Source organism: Microcaecilia unicolor, chromosome 1 (genome assembly GCF_901765095.1).
Source record: "Microcaecilia unicolor chromosome 1, aMicUni1.1, whole genome shotgun sequence".
Classification (NCBI taxonomy): domain Eukaryota; kingdom Metazoa; phylum Chordata; class Amphibia; order Gymnophiona; family Siphonopidae; genus Microcaecilia; species Microcaecilia unicolor.
In genome coordinates, this window is record NC_044031.1 from 582,370,139 (window position 1) to 582,392,939 (window position 22,801).

General features: G+C 40.8%; 1 protein-coding gene and 1 long non-coding RNA gene across 7 annotated transcripts in view; both read right to left on the minus strand.

Moving 5' to 3' along the window:
* The window catches only part of MTSS1 (MTSS I-BAR domain containing 1), a 402,627-nt gene that overhangs the window by 184,779 nt on the left and 195,047 nt on the right, over nt 1–22,801 (minus strand). The gene's annotated exons all lie outside the window — the stretch shown is intronic.
* LOC115480381 lies at nt 8,047–12,968 on the minus strand. Its single transcript, XR_003943816.1, has 3 exons — nt 12,959–12,968; nt 11,199–11,215; nt 8,047–8,135 (listed from the first exon to the last, which is right to left on the minus strand). It is a non-coding gene; the product is annotated as an uncharacterized LOC115480381 (long non-coding RNA).

Consider the following 22,801-nt stretch of genomic DNA (forward strand, 5'->3'; position numbering starts at 1 on the left):
GCCAGTGAATTCCCCTGCATCACTGAAGGGGAGAACAAATGGTTCTCAGCAACACTTAACAGCAAAGTAAGGCAACCACCACATCTCGAAAGAAAAAGCAGCATTTGTTCTGACCGCACATTGCCCAGTAGAAAAAGTGCACAAGTGCTGGTTCTAGTGACAGTGCAGACACTGCAGATGACCAACTTCTCTACTGCAGATATAGGCCATGGTGAGCTTATTCATGGACCTACTATAGCATATGCACCATTAACAATTAAGCAGACCATTGAAAATCAAGAGGAGATAATGCACTTCTGCATTTATGCTTAAAACCATAAGCTAAAGACTGGAAGAAAGGAATACTGCCACAGGAAAAGCTATAAAACAAAACTGATGCAAATTTAAGTCCTAACTTTAAAAAAAAAATCAAAGAAAAAGTAACATCTTAAAACAATTTGACTCAGCTTTTCAGCTCAGGGCAACTCATATATTCCTTGCATCTGAGACAATGGAGTGTTAAGTGACTTGGTCAAGATCTCATTGAATATCAATGGCTTTTGAATTGTGCTTCCCTGGTTCTCAGGTCACCTTTGCACCTGGATTCAAGATCTCATTGGTTTTCCTTCTTCTAACAGGTCTGTAAAATAAAAAATTATGTCTATCTTTCCATTCAGTGCTATGCATTTTTCCATTTTGTGTTTTAGACTTTTGGTATCTGCATACAGACATTTACTGAATTCCCCCCATAGTGTGGACACACAAAATATCAAGAAAGAATGCACAATGGGCTAGATTCTATATATGGCACCTTAAAATTCTGAGCAAAATAAATACGCCTAAGCATATTCTGTAAAGTACGCCTACATTGTATAGAATAGGCTTAAAATTTCCGTGCGTCACCACATCTCAAAAAAAGATATAGTGGATTTAGAAAAGGTGCAGAGAAGGACGATGAAAATGATAAAGGGGATGTGACGAGTTCCCTATGAGAAAAGGCTAAAGCAGCTAGGGCTCTTTAGCTTGGAGAAAAAACAGTTGAGGGGAGATATGACAGAGGTCTAATAAAATTACTACTACTACTACTATTTAGCATTTCTATAGCGCTACAAGGCATATGCAGCGCTGCACAAACATAGAAGAAAGACAGTCCCTGCTCAAAGAGCTTACAATCTAATAGAAAAAAAATAAATAAAGTAAGCAAATCAAATCAATTAATGTGAAAGGGAAGGAGGAGAGGAGGGTAGGTGGAGGCGAGTGGTTACAAGTGGTTACGAGTCAAAAGCAATGTTAAAGAGGTGGGCTTTCAGTCTAGATTTAAAGGTGGCCAAAGATGGGGCAAGACGTAGGGGCTCAGGAAGTTTATTCCAGGCGTAGGGTGCAGCGAGACAGAAGGTGCGAAGTCTGGAGTTGGCAGTAGTGGAGAAGGGAACAGATAAGAAGGATTATCCATGGAGCGGAGTGCACGGGAAGGGGTGTAGGGAAGGACGAGTGTGGAGAGATACTGGGGAGCAGCAGAGTGAGTACATTTATAGGTTAGTAGAAGAAGTTTGAACAGGATGCGAAAACTGATAGGGAGCCAGTGAAGGGTGTGATCGACAGTGTCAAAAGCAGCGGAAAGATCAAGAAGAATGAGGATGGAATATTGACCTCTGGATTTAGCCAGTAATAGGTCATTGGAGACTTTAGTAAGCGCAGTTTCGGTTGAGTGGAGAGGGCGAAAACCAGATTGTAGTGGGTCAAGAATAGCATGTGTGGAGAGAAAATCAAGGCAGCGGCGGTGAACAGCACGCTCAAGTAATTTGGAGAGAAAAGGAAGGAGGGAGATGGGTCGGTAATTAGAGGGACAAGTAGGGTCGAGTGAAGGCTTCTTAAGGAGAGGTGTGACCACAGCATGTTTAAAGGCAGCAGGGACAGTTGAGTGGAACAGGAAAAGTGAATCGCTTGTTTACTCTTTCCAAAAATACTGGGACTAGGGGGATCGCAATGAAGCTACAAAGTAGTAAATTTAAAACGAATTGGAGAAAATATTTCTTCACTCAATATGTAATTAAACTCTGGAATTCATTGCCAGAGAATGTAGTAAAAGCAGTTCGCTTAGCGGGGTTTAAAAAAAAGGTTTGGATAGCTTCCTAAAAGAAAAGTCCATAAACCCTTATTAAAATGGGCATCGGGAAAATCCACAGTTTATTTCTATAAGTAGCAGCATAAAATGTATTGTACTATTTTGGGATCTTGCCAGGTGTTTGTATCCTGGATTGGCCACCGTTGAAAACAGGATTCTGAGCTTGATGGACCTCTGATCTGTCCCAGTATGGCAATACTTATGTACTTTTATGTATAGAATAATGTTGAGTGCCTCTCCAAGGGACCAAATTTAGTTGTGGTCATTTAAACCATGTTTTACTTAGCATAAATCACAATGCCTAAATTAGGCACAGAGCGGGTGTATTCTATGATGCACAGATTTTAGAAACGCTCTTGCCCCGTCCCCTTTTCAACGATGTGACTTTACGTGTACCATGCTACAGAATATGATTAGCGAGTTGTGTGTGTAAATTTTAACGCCAATTGCTACTTGTTTAACATCTAATTAACTACGCTGAATAGCCAATAAACAATTAAGTTACACACATTATTATAGAATACACTGATTTCCATGCAGAAATTAAGGCGCCATATATAGAATCCCAGGGATTATGTGCAAATAGTGTGCATTCTTTATGAAAAGTGTGAACTATGTGCATACAGTGTGCACTATTACATAAGTAATGCCACACTGGGAAAAGACCAAGTGTCCATCGAGCCTAGCATCCTGTCCATGACAGCGGCACCTGGTAAGCTTCCCAAACGTACAAACATCCTATACATGTTATTCCTGGAATTGTGGATCTTTCCCTTGTCCTTTAGGAAACCGTCTAACCCCTTTTAAAACTCTGCCAAGCTAACTGCCTTCACCACGTTCTCCAGCAATGAATTCCAGAGTTTAATTATGCGTTAGCAACGAATTCCAGAGTTTAATTATGCGTTGGATGAAGAAACATTTTCTCCGATTTGTTTTAAATTTACTACACTGTAGTTTCATCGCTTGCCCCCTAGTCCTAGTATTTTTGTAAACAATGAAAACCCAAGAAGATGTGACATGAAAATTTTGCAGATGCCACCCCTATTGTGCACTAGGTTCTAACACTAACATAACTGTAACAGAGTTTCAAAACATTATAAACAGCAGTGTGGCGAATCTTTAACACTAGCCCTTTAATTACAAGGCTTCCATTTTTGCTCAGTGAAGAAAAAGCATGCTCTGTAGATGTGTAAGACAATCTCAATTTTAAATCAACAGTTCAAGCATATTCCAGATATATCTAAACTTGAGTCAGCAGAATCTGTCTTCCACCCATATCTCTTTTCTGCTCTAATCCAGCCAGAACTGACTTTTCATATGATATTCAGTGGTCCCATATTCGGTTACGGTTTTAAAAGCCTCTTACTTGGCTTTCTAAGAGATTTATGTTGGCTTGCTTTGTGATGCGTATTCACAATAAATAAAGGTGAATTATTTCTGGGCATTTCCTAATGTCCTAACATTCTGTCTAATACAAGGGGATTACTAATGAGCAAGTGGAACTATATACTGCTGCTCTTAATTACTGTAAATGCTAGTACTGATCATTTTAAGGATATCATCAATTTTCACACAGATAAAAGGTCACAGAACCTAAAGACATCATCCAGACTAGCCCTCTGTGAGATTGGAGTGGAGGAGTGGCCTGGTGGTTAGGGTGGTGGACTTTGGTCCTGGGGAACTGAGTTGGATTCCCACTTCAGGCACAGGCAGCTCCTTGTGACTCTGGGCAAGTCACTTAACCCTCCATTGCCCCATGTAAGCCGCACTGAGCCTGCCATGAGTGGGAAAAAGCGTGGGGTACAAATGTAACAAAAATAAAAACAAAAAATAAAATTATAATCAACTTCCCCAAAGAGTGCTCTAAATTACAAAAATTAAGTGTGTACATTTGTGAGTGCACATTCAGTTCATTTGGGCACCTAAAATGTTTGAATGCACCCACATCGCTTGTTCACACATATACCTACAAATTAATGCTTATACAAATCAACAGCACAGAAATATGCACAGAACATCCCCCCCCCCCCCCAAAAAAAAAACAACAACACAATATTTTCATTTTAGATGAGCATGAATCAAACTTTGTTTGGCTGTGCACATCTGCAACAAAAATCCATTTGCCATCAATCCATTATTGCTGTTTAACATCAGCAATAAGATAAGTGCACTATCTATAAGTCACTTATCTTGGGTTTTGAATTACCAGTGAAATTCACTATTGACTTTTTACCTTCTTACTATATTTAGTTTAGTCTGATAAAGCATGAATGGGTTAAAGGGCTTATGTTTCCATGGCAACTCCTCCACATTTCTACAGTGCTACTAGACATACCCAGCGCTTTACACATTATATGCAGGTACTTTCTCTGTCCCTAGAGGGCTCACAATCTAAGCTTTTTGTACCTGGGGCAAGATCACAAGGAGCTGCAGTGGGAATTGAACCCAGGTTGCCATGATCAAAGCCCGCTGCACTAACCATTAGGCTACTCCTACTACTACTACTACTATTTAGCATTTCTATAGCGCTACAAGGCATACGCAGCGCTGTACAAACATAGAAGAAAGACAGTCCCTGCTCAAAGAGCTTACAATCTAATAGACAAAAAAAAAAAATAAAGTAAGCAAATCAAATCAATTAATGTGAACGGGAAGGAAGAGAGGAGGGGGTAGGTGGAGGCGAGTGGTTACAAGTGGTTACTCCTCCAACAACCACCTGAGATCTGACTTGTTCCAAATAGTTTTCTCCAACCCCCCCCCCCCCCCCCCAAAAAAAAAAAAAGAAATCAGCTGAGATGGCAGTGTAAAGCTCAGCATGACTGAACGCAAGCAAGAGAATTAGACTTGTATAAGAGTCAGTACTCCTTGAGGTAGCAGCTGATATACTGCAAAACGATGGCCAACATCGGGGTAATCCTGCACCGACTTCCAGATTGATTTAAGCTAAGTACTAGATTATTTTCTTTGAAAATTTAAAATTGAAAAATTGTTAAATAAAAAAGGAAGGGTTTTGCCTAAGATCGATGCTGACGGGTTGTCAAAAATTTTAAAAACCTGCATTTTCTGAGTCTTCCATATTTGCCATATGAGTGCTGCTGAACATATTGCAAGTGAAGTGTTGCTGATATAATGGTTATTATAGCAATCTACCCTACCCCTAACCTGGGAATGCTTTCCCTCAATGCAAGTATATTATGTACATTGTAGAACACCCTCTTACCGATATGGAGGGTAGGAAATTTGCAAAACAGCTATCTACACAAGTAAATGTCTTGAAAACTAGTTTTTATATCTACAGATATACAGCATCGTTCTACAGAGTTTAAGGAGTTGGTTACTTGGTTCACCTCAGTCTGAAAGCTCCCCACACACCCTCTTTTCAGGCTGGATGGTTTACTAACAAGCTTTAAGAACCCTGCAAGGAGCATGGGATCATCAATCATGTGCTCCTGGAGCAGAAATCAGCAGGTTCAGCCTTTATTAGCAGGTTTACACAGCTTGTTAAACAACTCATAAATCTAGCTTACAGAACAAGTGTATTTATTTTCAGACAACTTTTCAATATCCTGATCAAACTGCACTACTTATTTTACAGCCATAGAAAGAATCAAGGATGAAGCTCTACATTACACAGTTTTGAAAGTGCTCCTTAAAAAGCTTTCTTTGGTAGGTTCCAAGGTTTTTTTGTCCACATTATAGAACATTATCATTAAATAAATATAAAACAGCCCCGCCTAAATAAACCCAGCTCAGTACTTATGAGACGGTCAGTCTGCTTTGGTAAAGAAACCCCATGTAATTATATCCATCATAGCAACTCAAGAGGCAGGACCAGCTTTTTCTGCACCCACGCAGGCTTTCCAGCACACGTACACAAGGCCCTACCATGTCATACCCTCTCTAATAACAAGCAGGGGAGGGTGAGATGCAGCAGGCCTTCAACACAAGCATGCACCAGGATGCTGAAAGGCCTGCCACTCACAGTAGTTTTAAAGATTTTCCCCGCTGTTGTCTTTGTCAGTTATACAGCAAACATATCATCACAGAAACTAACTCCCCAGACTAAAACTGCAACAACCCTACCTATTAAAAGACAGCACTGTAAATATTACACCAGGCCCAGTACACCCATACATCTACTGTTGGGAAAATAGAACAGGACCCAAGTTTGAGGTATATAAAAACCCCTCTCTTCAGTCCTCAAGTCTCTCACTGATCCCCGGTCTTCTCCTATCTCAACTACCGGCCGCCTACAAGGCATTTTTAGGGGACATCTGAGTCGGCAGCGCGACACCATCATGCAATGCCTCGTGTCTGCCTGTGGGGGAGGCAGATCGCCTCGGGCCTTCACTGTGTCCTGCCCTCCTCTGATGTAATTTCCTATTTCTGTGAGGGCGGGACACAGTGAGGGAAGGCCCGAGGCGAACTGCTTCTTTCGCAAGTGGACGTGGGGCGCTGTGCTGCTGATTCAGATGTTATTGAGGTGCATTGCAGGGGGCAGTGTGGCGGGGAGAGGGGGAGCTGTCGGGGGAGCTGAGGGTGAGCAGGTGGAAACTTGGGACTGCGGTGCCAGCAGCATGAATAAAAAACAAGGCGGGAGCAGAGCACCCCCCTTTATGCTTACACCCGGGGCAGACCGCCTCCACCGCCCTGCCCTTGGTATGCCACTTGGGGAGAGATATAAACTCAGGGGAAACCCTGCTTTCACCTGCTATTTGTGAATAAAGGTGCTGAAGGGAGATATGATAGAGGTCTGTTAAATAATGAGTGGAATGGAACAGGTAGGCGTGTTTACTCTTTCCCAAATACTAGGACTAGGGGGCACGTAATGAAGCTACAAAGCAGTAAATTTAAAACGAATCAGAGAAAATGTTTCTTCACTCAACGTGTAATTCAATTCTGGAATTCGTTGCCAGAAAATATAGTAAAGCTGGTTTGCTTAGCAGGGTTTTAAAAAGGTTTGGACGGCTTCCTAAAGGAAAAGTCCATAGACCATTATTAAAATGGACTTGGGGAGCATCCACTGCTTATTTCTGGGATGAGCAGCATAAAATGTTTTGTACTTTTTTGGGAACTTGCCAGGTATTAAGCTCTTTGAGCAGGGACTGTCTTTCTTCTATGTTTGTGCAGTGCTGCGTACGCCTTGTAGTGCTATAGAAATGCTAAATAGTAGTAGTAGTAGTAGTATGTGTGACCTAGATTGGCCACTACTGGAATCAAGATGCTGGGCTTGATAGACCTTTGGTCTGTCCCAGTATGTCAACACTTATGTACTTGTGTACCTATTCTCCCCCACCCCAAAATTACTCTCTGTAGTCCTTCCCTCCCAGTCATCTACCTTCCTCTGATTCTCATTCCCTCACTTGCCCCAGATCCTTCTATCATTTAACCCCCTTTCTTCTCTACCCAGCTTCCTGTTGCCCCCCACTTCCTCTCCAGTCTCATTTCCAGTGTCTCACACTAGCTTCCAGTCCTGTTTCTTTACACATACTCTCAATCCCTACTAGCTTTGCCAGATCCTTCAAACCATATCACCACTCTTCCTTCATCTCTAAGGGCCTTTTTCCATTTATACTTACTCACTTCTGGCACTATTTCTCTCTTCTTGCTCCCTCCCTCCAGACACTCTTCTCCCTTTTCGTCCTTTGCCTTGTGAAAAAAACAACCATTTATGGAATCTACATGACATAATTTAAAGCTCCAAACTACAAGTTTTCTCCCACTTTTAGCCTATAGAAATGTTGCTTAGTACATAGAACCCTGTGTGTAGTCAAGTCTCAATGGAAGGGTAATAAAATCTGAAAGGATTTGAAGACTTCAGAGCAGGATTAGATTTGTTTGAGTATATGCTTTATTTAAATAAGTGATTCATGAAGTATTCTTAGAAAGGCAATATTTTTGAAGTTTGATATTGTAAAACCTCTGTCCAAAGTAACTCCCCCTTTTTTTTTTTTTACAAAACCGTGCAGTAATGCTGACACAACCCATTCACTTTGAATGGGCTGTGTCAGCATTAATGCACCAGCAGCCGCTAATGCAGATTTGTAAGGGGGGGGGGGAGGGTAAGCAGTTTTAAATAGCATCTTGTCTAATATTTTAGACAATATTAAATAATCATTCAAAACATTCCCACTTGCACCTTTCCTCTCTACAGACATCCCATTCCTCTTTGCACTTGCTCCTTTCCTACTTTTGCTTCTTCTTTTCTCTGTATGCTCTTTACCTTTCTCTCAGTCCTCCTTCAAAACAAACTTTTTAATCCCTCTCTCATAAGATATTATCCCTTCTCACTCCTTCCCTCTACAGAGGTTCTTCTTCCATCCTAATGCTCTTCCCTCATTCCAAATGCTATTCCTATTTCTCATGCTGTCTTCTCTTTCCAGAGCTCTTTCATCTAGCTCCTTCCATCCCTCAGTTTTCCACTCCCCTCATTCTCCCCAAATGAACAGGCCACCATGAGATTACACATGCTTGGTTCCCCTCCCATCATGCATTCCTACTGGCTGGTAGCAGAAGACATTTAACCTGACATCCAAATCTTGCATCTTATCACGAGATTTGACCCCCAAGACAGGAGGAGATAATGTCAGTTTAAAGGTATCTCCTGCTGCCAGTCTGTATGAGTACGGATAGCTCACAGTGGCCCAATCATCCTGAAAAGATGAGGAGGGGAGAGAACAGAGGGAAGGAAGGAAATAGAGAGAGAACAGTGTTGCCTGATAATCCTTGCTGATCTCTATTTCCTTCCTTCCCTCTGTTCTCTCCCCTTTTCTTCCATCCGTAAGGCAACTCAATTGCTATCCAACCCACCTATACTTGAAAACGGGAAAAGTCAGCAACCCTACTCCCCAAAAATCACCACAGCTGGAAACCCAGAATGTGCCTTCCATCCCCTCCAAACCCCTACCATCAAATTTAACTTACCAAAGGTGTGTCCCCCCCCCACTCCCAACCCAAGAGGATATATGGCAGAAAGAGGCTCTCCATAAATATGAACAGTAAGATCGCCCTCAGCTCTGAATCACCACTTTTCTCCATTATACCTCCCCCTTACAATATAAAAATACAAGTTAAATTTAAAAATATACCTTTTTTCACATGTTTGTGGTAGTGAACTATCCTGTTAGTAAACTGTTTACAAAGTGCCCTGAACTACCATAGAACTGGCAAGGCACATCTCTGAATTTCAATCCAGCCAGGAAAACCTGCCATCAGAATATGTGTGCACACTTATGGATATATTTATACCCAACAAATCTATTCCATGCCATGATATAAACATAGCCTTATCTGGTTACATCTTATAACCACTGCATAGAAATTTGACCCTAGACATTAAACTAACACAAGCTCAAAAATTTCATTGCCACTGCTAAGCTGCCAGCTAAAGACGAGCCTTCTTTGGAGAGGAAGAAATGGTAAACATTATTTGCAGAATAAGCCAGGAGTTCAACCTTCAGAACTATTTGTACCTTCTGTTCACTGAAGTACAGCTGGGGAAGGATTCAGCTCACACAAAATTTTAAAACGTTAAGTGTTTTTGGCTAATCCCTACTAGAACTCTAAGGCCAAGTGAAAAGTTTTGCCAATGATTTTCTTAACATACACGTGAAATGATTCACATATTAACCCATTCTTAGAGATAATTACCACCATTCTTTGTCTTCATCACTGTAAAGACTTTAAAAAACACAAAAACTTAAATATATAGGAGATAGAAAAGGTACCATTTCACAAACAAAACACTACACAGTATGTTTTTTCTAAATTACATTTTTTTCTAAATTATACATTTTTTCAATATGTAACGTGATATTTTTATTGCCAACTAAACTACTGGGACTGAGGTCAGTTCTCAGGGTCCTAAGATTAAAATTAGCAGTTCTAACTTGCATGTGTTTTTAACATTAAAATGAGAATTACAGAGGTAGCTACAGCAATTCCAACAAATTCCCATGCATGCGAGTTTCAGTTAAAGACTAAACCAAATTTGCTCTGCTTTATCCCATATTGCTTGTCCGTCTCAGGGCTCTTTTACAAGTGTCTTTCCATAACATTATGGTTAACAAATGTAGTATTACAAAAAAAAATTAATAGCTTTTCTGAGTTATTGGCGCGTTAGCATTTTTAACACGCATTAACCATGTACACGCCTACGATACCCCTATAGGCACCTACACGGTTAGCACGCGCACTAATTGTAGGTGCGTTAAAAACGCTAATGCGCCTTAGTAAATGGCCTTTAATTTGTTGCTTGTTAGTTTTTTGGACTTGAGAACTTGCTTCCCAGTTGACAACAGGAGGAAAAAAAAAAAAGATATAGTCTCTGATCATTTTTACTTCAAGTTTTAAGTTCCTGGATTGTTCTGAATTTCCCTTTAAGTATACTAATCGTAAACACAGTGAGAGTTACTTCTTAACCTTTTTTACCCCTCCGGGAAGGTCATATTTAATCCATGGGAAAGGGTTTTTTATAAAATGAGGCCTTGTCAATGTTAAGTCCAGTGATTAAACCAAACAAATTAATGTTAAATCTAACAATCTTTAATGATACATATGCGGTGGACAGTAAAGGATAGGTGGGAAGGAGATTTCCTCCATGACCACCACCTCCTCCTCTGTAATAGGCTAATGGATCCACCAGCTCCGTAAAAGTGTGTATTCCCATGATCTGGATGAACATTTAAGCCTCTGCTTTGAGATATCCATATACAATTACAAATATGACGAACATCTTATTTCCTAGATAGGACAGATCCATTTATAGAATTTGAGTATAGTACCAAAGTGGCTTTACATTTTCCAAATGCTCCCTATTTTTAGATAAAAATGAGAAAAAGTTAGACAGGATCTTACGCAGATATCTATAGCAAGGGAAGCATGCTAGGCTCTATCAATCTTCCCCACAGCTATTCCCAAAGAGGGTTGGGTCTTTTAAATCTCAAACTCTATAATAGGGCTTCTTAATGATTAGTATAGAAAAACCTTGTATCTTTTAGTCACTGAAGTGGAGACACGGTTGGAATTTAAATACATTTTAGTTATAACTTACATGGCAATATGCAACACCTCACATTAAAGCTGTTCGTTTAACCTGGCAATGGCTATGTACTCAACTCAAACATTCCTCTTCGATTCGCCACTACTACCTATAAGGGGTAATCTGAATTTTCTACCCGGAAGCTCCACTAAAGCTTTTCAGAATTGGGCAGATAAAGGTCTCTGCTATTTGTTTCAGGTTCTAACAGATGAAGGTAAAAAGTTTTCAGTCTTTGGTAGATGACCATCAAATTGGCAAACAAGACATCTTTGCATGTATGTAGCTGGATTAGACTTTTCTAACTTAACTGAAGGGATCCATGAATCCTTGACTTTTGATTTATGCCTAACTTTGCAAAGTAAGGTCTCAACATCCTATATAATAAAAAGCACCTCCAACAATCTGAAGCTGACTCTGTGGCACTGTAGGGTTTGTAAGTCTGTAGTTCAGCGTTTCATTGGCTCTCACTGTCCCCGCCCTCACGTTGAGGAAACGGAATGCTGCATAGTTGCCAAACAAACAACCAAATCAGACAGAACGGAACTTGGAAGAGGGAAGTGGAGTGGATTGAATCTCTAACAAACAATCATATACAGGGAGGTACGAACATCAGTGGAGGCAAGTGCACAGAACGGAAGGGAAGACAAACGTTTAATCACTTTGTCACTCACACACATACATCACACACACACTCAATCACTCCGTGTATCTATCTCTTACACTGTCTGTAAAACACACTGTCACTCTCAGTCTCTCACATGGGCAACTGTATGTTGCATTCTCACGAGTAAGGAGCTCTTCTGATGTGATTGTTAAACTGATTGAAGGGCCTGAACAAGGAAAACTTTTACCACATTGTAACAGAGTTTACACAAAAAATATTGTATATAAAGAAATCTTACACATGTAAACAACAATTATATTCAGAACACAACCGTGGAAACTAATGTCAGGAACTCACTACATTGCTAGCGCCCATTTCATTGCGTTAAGAAACGGGCCTTTTTTACTAGTTTTATTATAAATACCTAGAGAGCAGGCTAGTAGCCTATGATTATGATTAAGTTGGCAAAAGTGTGGTTGCCAACATGAACTCATTTCAATAAGTTGCCAAACCATTTCCACCTACTGACGTTAGGCTACCAGCAAACTGAGGCAAACTTGAATTGAGAAATTCAATTATAGCTCTGTGTGATTCCACGGAGCCTTTCCAACTGGCTGAGTATAACTTCTGCCATCTGGGCCTTACCACTGTCCATCTCTCCACCTAATCACTGTTACTTCTATTGCTTTGTATAGATATGCTTTCGTTAACACCACATTCAGTTGAGTTGGGCGTTTAAAAAAAAAAAAAAAGCATGCAAACTCGATTGTGCATGTGTACACCTACAAATGAATACATACACACTCAATTTTCAACCATTATATACATTTCTAACACACACATTAAAAACACGTGTGAAACAAGCATGGCCACAAAATTGGGGGTAATTCAGAAAACCCCAAAACAAGGCCCTACTACATAGTGCTTGGATTCTTGTGCTGTCCTCTTCAAAAATGAGGGCATTGAAAAGCACAGTTCACACTCACTGACAGCCAAACAAACAGTGCCAGATCTCCAACACTGTTCTTCTGAATGGATGCCACAGAGGTTCATGGAGGAAGGGGGGTTGCACTAGACAGAGTGCGAGAGAGGAAGGAGTAGGCAAATGCATGGAATAGAGGGTGTTGGAATACTACAATGATGATAGTGCCCACATTTCAAAATAATCAGGGATGCCAAAAGACAATACAAATTACCCATCACTGGATACAATATGGGAGTTTGCTCAATACTGAGGGTGCAAAGCACCTACAAAGCTGGCTTCTATGGTTTAGCGTGTGTTAATGTGCATCAAGGACAGAAGATAGTTGAAATGATTGCCAGCAAAAAATTGGTGACCACACACTGAACCACCAAAAATGTACTCAGAGCACCCCTCCATTAATTACCTCTAGAGGACGTCTCTAAAATAATTGAAACTTGCCTTCCCCCCCCAAGTTGCTATGTGTGGTTAACTCCACAATTCATGTGAACCTTTATTTCTAGCACAGAGATTCTTTTTTTAGCTTATGACATCATTGCTACACTTAGTGTTGAGCAAGATTAATAAAACGCACTCTGGAGAACACTTCACGTTCACTCTGGGGGGTCCAAAAGATTTTAACAGACACTTAAAGTGGAATGCTTTCAAAGGATGTAATTGATTTATCCAGTTTCATACTCTTATTGTTAAGTAGATAGACATAAAGCTTATCCTCGTTGGGATTCTTCGCTTGTTACTATCCTCAGCATTCAGCCTTTTCCTTCCCCCACTGAACCACCCCTACACTTTCAGATTCTTATCCGCCTCCTCTTTCAACCATTGCTTTCAAGTGCCGGCCCTACTGACTAGGAGCACAGATTTGTCTCTGATATGCAACATGCAGATTTAAAAAGGAAAAAATATTGGTGAAAAAAGGAACACGAATGATTTTGTCTATAACACTTCTCTCCAACAGACCTGCATTAAAAAGGTAAAACACACATACAAAAGCAGGGGGACCTATATCCCTCTACCCAATACATGGCCATGGTTGAAGGACTCATTTCAAACTTTTTTATGGTCTTCTGAATTTGTGATAAATCTACTGACTGTTCTGTTTAAACTTCCTTCTTGTTTACAGGATCAATTGTTGCTTCATCTGCCTACATTTAAAAGGGTTAGTTTTTTTGAGAATATTTAACACTTTCTTTTCTTTTTCTGTGACCTCTTTTTGGCACACTTTGCCTTTATTTATTAGAACAGATCCAAATTATCTGTCATTTCGTAGTACCTTAAGATTGGAGGGTGGCCAATGTGACGCCAATTTTTTAAAGGTTTCCAGGGATGATCCGTGAAATTATAGACCAGTAAGCCTGATGTCAGTGCCGGGCAAAATAGTGGAAACTATTATAAACAATAAAATTACAGAACTCATAGACAAACATGGTGTAATAGGAGTCAGCATGTGTTCAGCCAAGGAAGGTTTTGCCTCACCAATTTGCTTCATTTCTTTGAAGGCGTGAATAAACGTGGATAAAGGTGAGCTGGTTGATGTAGTGCATCTAGATTTTCAGAAAGCTTTTGACAAAGTTCCTCAAGAGAGAATACTGAGAAAATTAAAGAGTCGCAGGATAGGAGGCAATGTTCTGTTGTGGATTAGAAATTGTTATTGGACAGAAAACAGAGTAGGGTTAAATGGCCATTTTTCTCAATGGAGGCGGGTGAATAGTGGCATGCCTCAGGCATATGTGCTGAGCCATTTAACATTTATAAATGATCTGGAAATTGGAACGAGTGAGGTGATTATATTTGCAGATGACACAAACCTATTCAGTTGTTAAAAACACATACGGACTGTGAAAAATTCAGGAAGACCTTAGAAAATTGGAAGACTGGGCATATTGTTACTGTACACCGCCTTGAGTGAATTCCTTCAAAAAGGCGGTAAATAAATCCTAATAAATAAATATAAATTGCAGATAAAATTTAATGTGGACAAATGGAAAGTGATGCACATCGGAAAGAATCCGAACCATAGTTACCTGATGCTAGGGTCCACCTTGGGAGTCAGCACCCAAGAAAAAGATCCCCCTCAAATCATAAATCAGGAACCTTGGAATACAGTTAGATTCAACCCTTACTCTGATTCCCCAAATCCAAGCAACCTTCAAAGTTGCTTCTACTATTTGTGACAGCTACGCTGCCTCTCTCCTTACATCGAGAAGGTAAATCTTATCCCAGTTGTGCATGCCATGGTAACATCAAGACTGGATTACTGCAATGCACTATACAATGGTCTGACTACAAAGGGCCTGCACCAGCAAGACTCATAGAAGGTTGCAAGCGACATGACCACATCACACCATTTTTGCAAAAACGTCATTGGCTACCAGTACAATGCAGGGCTAAATTTAGAACTCTATGTCTGATCTTCAAGGCCCTGAAAGGAAATGGTCCCGAGTATCTGAAGAATAGGATGATCCGCCACACACCACCAAGGACTTTCATTAACTACACCCTCTCCAAAAGACATTACACGATGTGATACCCCGCAAGTGAGCCTTCTCCGGAGTAGCCCCCACACTCTGGAATGCATTGCCTGAAAGGCTCCGCTTAACACAAGACTACCTCTACTTCAGGAAGCAGGTGAAAGCTTGGCTCTTCAACCAAGCCTTTAATGGAAGAAGTAACTAATTTGTTGGTCTCACACACACACAAGGATTGACTCGGGCTGCACATACTGCAGTGGGACATGTTTATCCACTCCTACCCTAGCTGAGATAATATTTAACAATCTATCTGACCTCATGTGCAACTTTCTTCAAATCAATCACCTTACTTTCTAATTCTTCCTACTTTATTACTCATCTATATGTTACAACTTTGCCTTACCCTTCACTACCAATTATAATGTTCTAGTACATATTGTGTTGTCATTGCAAGTAGTATACCATGCCATACTTTGTATTATTGTTCGAATATTTTTACTGCTCTAATTGCCTACTGCTCATGTTTGATCTATTCTTACTGTACACCGCCTTGAGTGAATTCCTTCAAAAAGGCAGTAAATAAATCCTAATAAATAAATGTCATTTTAGACCATGTTTGATCTATTCTTACTGTACACCGCCTTGAGTGAATTCCTTCAAAAAGGCAGTAAATAAATCCTAATAAATAAATAAATAAATAGTCATTTTAGACCATATGCTGAAATCTCCTGCCCAGTGTGTGGCACCAGCCAAAAAAGCAAACAAGATGCTAGGACTTATTAGGAAAGGGATGGTAAATAAGACCAAGAACATTATAATGCCTCTGTATCACTCCATGGTGCGACCTCACCTTGAGTACTACACTCAGTTCTGGTTGCTGTATCTCAAGGTACAGTGGAATTAGAAAAGGTTTTATGTTATACTTGAAAAACCTTAATAAAAATATGAAAAAAAAAAAAAGAAAAAGTTCAAAGAACACCGACCAAAATGATAAAGGGGATAGAACTCGTGTCATATAAAAGAAGGCTACATACACTGATACACAATTGGAGCGCCTGTACTTTAGCCCCTGGCACCTTAATTACCTCTTGCACACAAAATCTAGTAATCTCCCGCAAGGGGTAAAACGTAGCTGCCTTTTGCAACCTTTGCGATATTTGTGGAGAGAGGTAACGGGACTTTTAGGGCATAATCCGGAGCAGATGCTGCCCATTATGGGTAATGGGGATTTTTTGCCTGGAAGGGAAAATAAGGTCTTTCGAGACCTGGAGAAGAAGGGAGTGATACTTTTAGAGTATTTCCTACAGAGAGATGGGAAAGTCATGACTTATTTAGAATTTGAGAGGCTCTGTGCTGGAGGAATATTAGCGAAACTAGCTTACTACCAATTATCACATTATATATATAGCCTTCCTGCCGCAGACCTACTACCAGAGTTTGGGATGAGTATCAGGGAGCTCCTGGCCGGGGATGCAGCAGGACAAATATCAGTGTCCTGGTTTCACAAGGTGCTGATAGGGAAACAACCTAAAAGAGATGTTAAACCATTAGCTGAGAAATGGAGCCAGGAGGCGGGAAGTAGAATAATAGAGGGGATTATACTAGCCGCGCTTCAGGGAGGCGTAAGGGTGGTGCATAGTTCTGAGTTACAGGAATGCCACTTTAGAACTATCCATAGGGCATATTTTTCAGCTAAACAGGCGTGGTATGCGGGTGTGGTGGAAACCAGTGAATGCCCCAAGTGTGCAGTGGACAATGCATCGTTTCTTCACGGTGTGTGGCAGTGCAGGGTGATACAGGGGTTCTGGTCGGCTCTCTCCCGGTTCCTAAGTTGGGTCCTTGGATATCAGGTGGACCTGTCCTTTGAGCGGGTTTTATTCAGTTCAGTGAGGGTTTGGAATAGAGGTTCCCTAGAGGAAAAGATTTTTCTTAGCAAAGCTTGCATTTTGGGGAAAAAATGTATTCTCAACCATTGGATCATGGATAAAGGCCCCTCTTATTGGTACTGGAGGAACAAGCTTCATGAGCTGATGTTATGGGAAATGCAGGACGCTCGTAGCTCACCAAAGAGGCGGCAGCGGTTCATGAAAGTCTGGGGGGCCTATTTGCAAAAAATATCCCCAAGAGCACGGAGTCAAGTACTGAATGTTTTAGGTTAGATCAGGTGCATGGAAGAGATGTGATAGGAACGAATGTGTTGAGAATTTGTGGTAAGCTGTCATTGCTGGAAGTTAAAGGTGCGATGAGTGGAAGAGGAGGTTGGAAGCCTCAATTCTTACTGTCATGTTTGATACAGTACCCACATGAGAAGATTGGGATATCAAGTTGTTGTAGGGGGGTATGTTCTGTGTCTATCACATGCTCCCTTGCTATTAAGTGGTGCTATAGTGAAGAGGAAAGGGGATAGGTAAGAGGGAGGGAGTTGAGGGGAGGGGTAGGGGGGAAGAAAAGGTTGACTGGTATGGGATAATGTTTAATTGGCATTGGGAGTGCTGTCGAAAGGTATGTTCAAGTTTTGAGTTTGATTTGTTGCAAGTATATAATGTTATAATATGTGTAAATCCTAATGGCAAATATTAACAAGGGTTCAATGAACATGTACTCCACAGTGGTGACCTACTGCGACGGGGGGGCTATAAGAGCCAAAGCCCCTTGCGCATCTTTGTTAGCAAGACATCAAAGGAGTGGGGCACTGTTGGAAGCTTTTTGATGACATAGCGGTGTTTGTTATGTGGGTGACCTATGTTACATAAAGGATTAAGTGGGTTAGAGATTTAATATTGGAAAGCACTTGGAGTTTTTGCATAACATTGGGATTGAAATGGGGTTCGGGTATAGTGAAGGGAAGGGTTGGGGGGAGGGAAGAGAAAGGGGGGGGAGAAAATGTATGGAACTACATGTTTAAGAAATGTTTCACTGTGATTTAATTGATGTATTTGATGTTATTCCATCAATAAAATAGATTTAAATATAAAAGAAGGCTGAAGAGATTACGACTCTTTAGCTTGGAAAAAAAAAAGAAAAAGACAGCTGAGGAGAGATATGATTGAGGTCTACAAAATCCTGAGTGGTGTAAAATGAGTAGAAGTTAATTGATTTTTTTACTCTTTCAAAAAGTACAATACCTAGAAGACACTCAAGGGAGTACATGGAAATACTTTTCAAACAAAAGGAGGAAATATTTTTTTACTCAATGAATGGAACTTGTTGCCAGAGGATACAGTAACAGCGGTTAGCGTATCTGGGTTTTAAAAAGTTTTGAAGAAGTCCCTGAAGGAAAAGTTCATAGTCTTGCTATTGAGATGGACATGGGGAAGCCACTGCTTGGGATTGGAGCATGGAATGTTGCTACTATTTGGGTTTCTGCCAGGTACTGGTTTGAGTACTGTTGGAAACAGGAAACTGGGCTAGATGGACCATTGGTCTGACCCAGTATGGCTATTCTTATGCTCTTAGGAAAGCTGAAAGGAAAATATTAAAGTTAGAGATGGATGTAGGAGAAGTGAAGATAGAAGTAGTAGCAGATGAACTGGAAACCCTGGAAAGAAAATTAAGAAGAGAGAGCAGAAACTGGAAACTAGGACAATCATTAATAAAATGGGCAGACAACAAAGGTAGAAGAAGACTTTTATTTTTTATTTATTGACTAGAAAACATCAGTTTTACAGTAAATTTACACCGCTTTCTTTATATTGTGCAGAGTGCTGTTTCTATTTCTTTGGTGTTGTATTACATGTAGAGTGTGGCTTCTTGTATTTAAGATTAATTTTTGCCTACATATATATATATTTTAAGTTTGTGGTTGCTTATTTTGTACTTGGCAATGATCTATCTGTGTTCAGTGTTTGTGACTGAGGCCAGGTACTCTATTAGCATGGAGTTTCCATGCAAAGATTTGTGGCAATTCAACTTGTTCAGTTTCCCGATATTGGTGCTCTAGGTCCCACTGCAATATTTACATTGCTGTGTTTTCCTAAGTAGGGTTCTTGTTGTGTTACTTCTCTAAATTGGTGGTTTTATATTATAGTAGCTTAGCTCTATAGGTCACAAATAAGTTTTACAGGGTTTTGTATTACAGGTACCTCGCAGTATGCTCGGTAGTGGAGAGGGTTTATGTTGTTTTTGCTGAGATTGCACCAAAATGAGAATTTTTTTCTATGATCTTCCTGGGAAAATGCCTTTTTCCTGGACAGTAGCGGAGTGGCCCAATGGTTAGTGTAGTGGCCTGAGAACAACTGGGTTCAATTCCCACTGCAGCTCCTTGTGACTCTGGGCAAATCACTTAACCCTCCATTGCTCTAGGCACAAAATAAGTACCACTGATTGTAACCACAGAAAGGCAGTATATCAAGTCTCATCTCCTTTTCCTGCTTTGCATCCATTCTTAGAGGAGGGTCTATGAGGGCTTCTGTGGATACAAAATGCATGTTTAAATGAACAGCATAATGGTCCAGTGCACAGTGTCTGGGACTGGTGTTTTTTTTATATTAGATTTTCAGGCTACATAATTAAACTGACTATTTTTGTTAAGCATAACCAGCTATTACAAAGATTTAAATTACATAGCCTGGGAATATGTTAATTTCTTTTTCTTGAGGCAAATGCCTGGCAAGCATTCTGAATGAGGTGTTTTCCTTGCTCCATGAGGAGGCCCCCCTTTTTAGGTGATTTGGAGGGAGGCACCATCTTTCATACTACATCTCAGGCAACAAATTACCTTGAGACACCCCTACAGCAAAAACAATAAATGGGTGTTAAGTCTCCCCTGTGCAACCAGCACTCCTTACATAGCTTAATTTTTCTGAGCTGCAAAGGTTCCCATATCACAAGACTCACCCTTTGTGACTCAGAAAGCTGATGCTGTGTGAGGCGTTGCTCCTGCTGCCAGCTCGAAGGGGGGGGGGGGGGGAGAGGAGGAGGCCTGGGACATGAAGTATGATGGCCAGCCATAAAAGCAGAGAGCTAAATGAAAGAAGGTTAGGGGGACAACAGAAGCAGGTGGGAGAGAGAGGAGCCAAGGTGTTATGGAAGAGCGCAGACACAGAGAGGGGACCAAGGATGAGTGGGCATGATACGAAAGGGAGAGATGAGAGATTGTGAAGAACTGGAGAGAGAGGAGAGGGAGGGTTTATGGTTTATTATAGTTTATGGAGGTAGAAAAGGAGTTAGAGTGGTGAGAGAGAAGGAGCAGTGGGGGTGGTGGAAGAGGAAAAATGGAAAAGGAGAGCAGAGGGAAGGGTGTAGGGGGAAGACGTGGGAAATGAAGGACAGATGGTAAGGCAAGAGGAAGATCGAAGGGGTAAGATATGAGTGTGAAGCAGGGAAGGAGAGGTAAAAATGGGTGGAGGTAAGGAAGAGGAGAAAATAAAAAAGATGAAGGGGGAAGGAGAGTGGTTGAGAAAAGGAGGCGTGAAAGAAGAAAGATGAGGAAAAAAGGATAAGTGGTGGGAGCAGGAGGAGAGCAGTATGTGAAGGGTGGGGAAGAATAAGTGCTGGGCAAGGAAGAGAGCAGAAGGAATGTGAGAAAGAGGGGAGAGGAGAAAAAGAGTATAAGCAGGATAAAAAAAGTACCAAGGGAACAAAAAAAATATAGGAAAGAAATAAAAAGAAAAATAAAAGCAAGGCAGAGAGAATCAGCAAGAAAGATGAAACAATAGAATGGATAACAGAAAGGAAACTCAGAAATCAAAAAGAGAAAAAAGAAAAAGAAAAGGCTGAAACTAGCTGGCAGGATTCTTTATGAACAGAAGATCCTTGGGACTTTCTTATAGTGCCTTTTATAGCTTATTTAAAACTGTGGGGAGAATGATTATGATGTATGAAAATGTCACTTTGGATTGCTCTCCCCATACCTTACTTGCCTCCCTGTTGCCGCCCCAAATATTTTTGTCTAGAGATGCCACTGACATCAATGGGCCTCTCATGTAGGAAAGCCCTGGAGAACAATAAAGCAGCAAATGCAGCCTCAGGGACAGCTGATCAGGCAGGCGGTAAGTTAACATGGGGGGGGGGGGGGGGTGTAAAGAGTGCAACAATAGATCTAATGCTTATTTCTGCTTCTACATTTCCTCTCTGCCTCTAACGTACAGCTGTTGCTATGCAGCAAAAGTCTCTTGGACACCTGCAATCATTTGCTGAAACCATGTAGCTTGTCTGCTCATGTCAAACACAAGCTCCAAGCAGATAAATATAGACTAGCTCGCAAGGAACTCAGAGGCTCTACTTGACTGCAGCAGCTAATATACGAGACCATGCCTGTGCATGCATTGGTGGTGGTCTACAGTTTCTCAGTCAAAGAAAAACCACACGGAGTGTGGAGGTGCACTTGATCCCCACAGGACAAAAAAGCGAAAACAAAAAAAGGGGTGGGGAAAATAGGCTCTATTCAAACAATGGGGCAGACGTATAGATTAGTTAAAACAATGATTTTTATTGTGAATAGGTGACAACACAGCCGTGTTTCGGCGCCGTAGCACCTTCCTCAGGAGTCTTCCGGAAGTGTTTCAATCTTTGGGGTGATTGGCACACTGGGGAAAAAACACTAAGGGATACACAATCCTTTCTTCCAAAGGAGTATTCAATGGTTAGATGGGTAACACTCAGGAAGATAATGGCATAAAAAAATGCACAGTTCCTCCTTAAGAGCGAGCGAGTGGCGATGCAAAAATCTCAAGAATATTTGCACATCAGTCAAGCCATAAATCAGGTTTATTGGTCCCATAAAATTCCTCCTTTGCCAACTCTTTGCTTGCCACTGTTAACACAAATGGAAACTTGCTCCAAAAAGAAGAGTCGAGTTTACTGAGATCAATGCTTCTGTCTGCTTTAAAAATTCATACTTTTTTTTTTCTTAAATGTGGGAAAGCAAAACCAGAAAAACAAACAGGCTGTTATCAGGCTGCTGTCCATAATCATCAAAACTATAGCTCAGTAAGAATGACTGGTAACCTATTTTTTTTTTTTTTGTTTCATGACTGTAACCCATTGCATCGTGTACAGCAATCACTAAGAAATACACAGCACTTTCACTGCTATATACAGACATTAGCATTTAGCAGCAGAGCTGAAAGGCAGAGCCAGTTTCTCTTGGCATTTCAACACTTGCTATTTTATTTTAATTTTTTGCCTGATAGTTTCTCCAATGCCTTTGGTCTTCCAGCAAAAATCAGAACCCATTCTCTATCAGGCTTTCTAACCTTAAGCCTTCATTTGCAAACATAGAAACATGAGGCAGATAAAGGCCATATGACCCATCCAGTCTGCCCATCCTCAGTAACCCCCAATTCTACCTGTTCCTAAGCGATCCCACATGCTTATCCCATGCCTTTTTAAATTCTGGAACAGTCCTAGACTCCACCAACTCCATCGGGAGGCCATTCCACGCCTCCACCACCCTTTCTGTGAAATAATACTTCCTTAGGTTACTCCTAAGCCTATTCCCTCTTAACTTTGTCATATGCCCCCTTATGTCAGAGCTCTCCTTCATTTGAAAAAGGCTCTCTTCCTGTACATAAATGCCCTTGAGATATTTAAATGTTTCTATCATGTCTCCTCTCTCCCTCCTCTCTTCCAGCGTATACATGTTGAGGTTCATAAGCCTGTC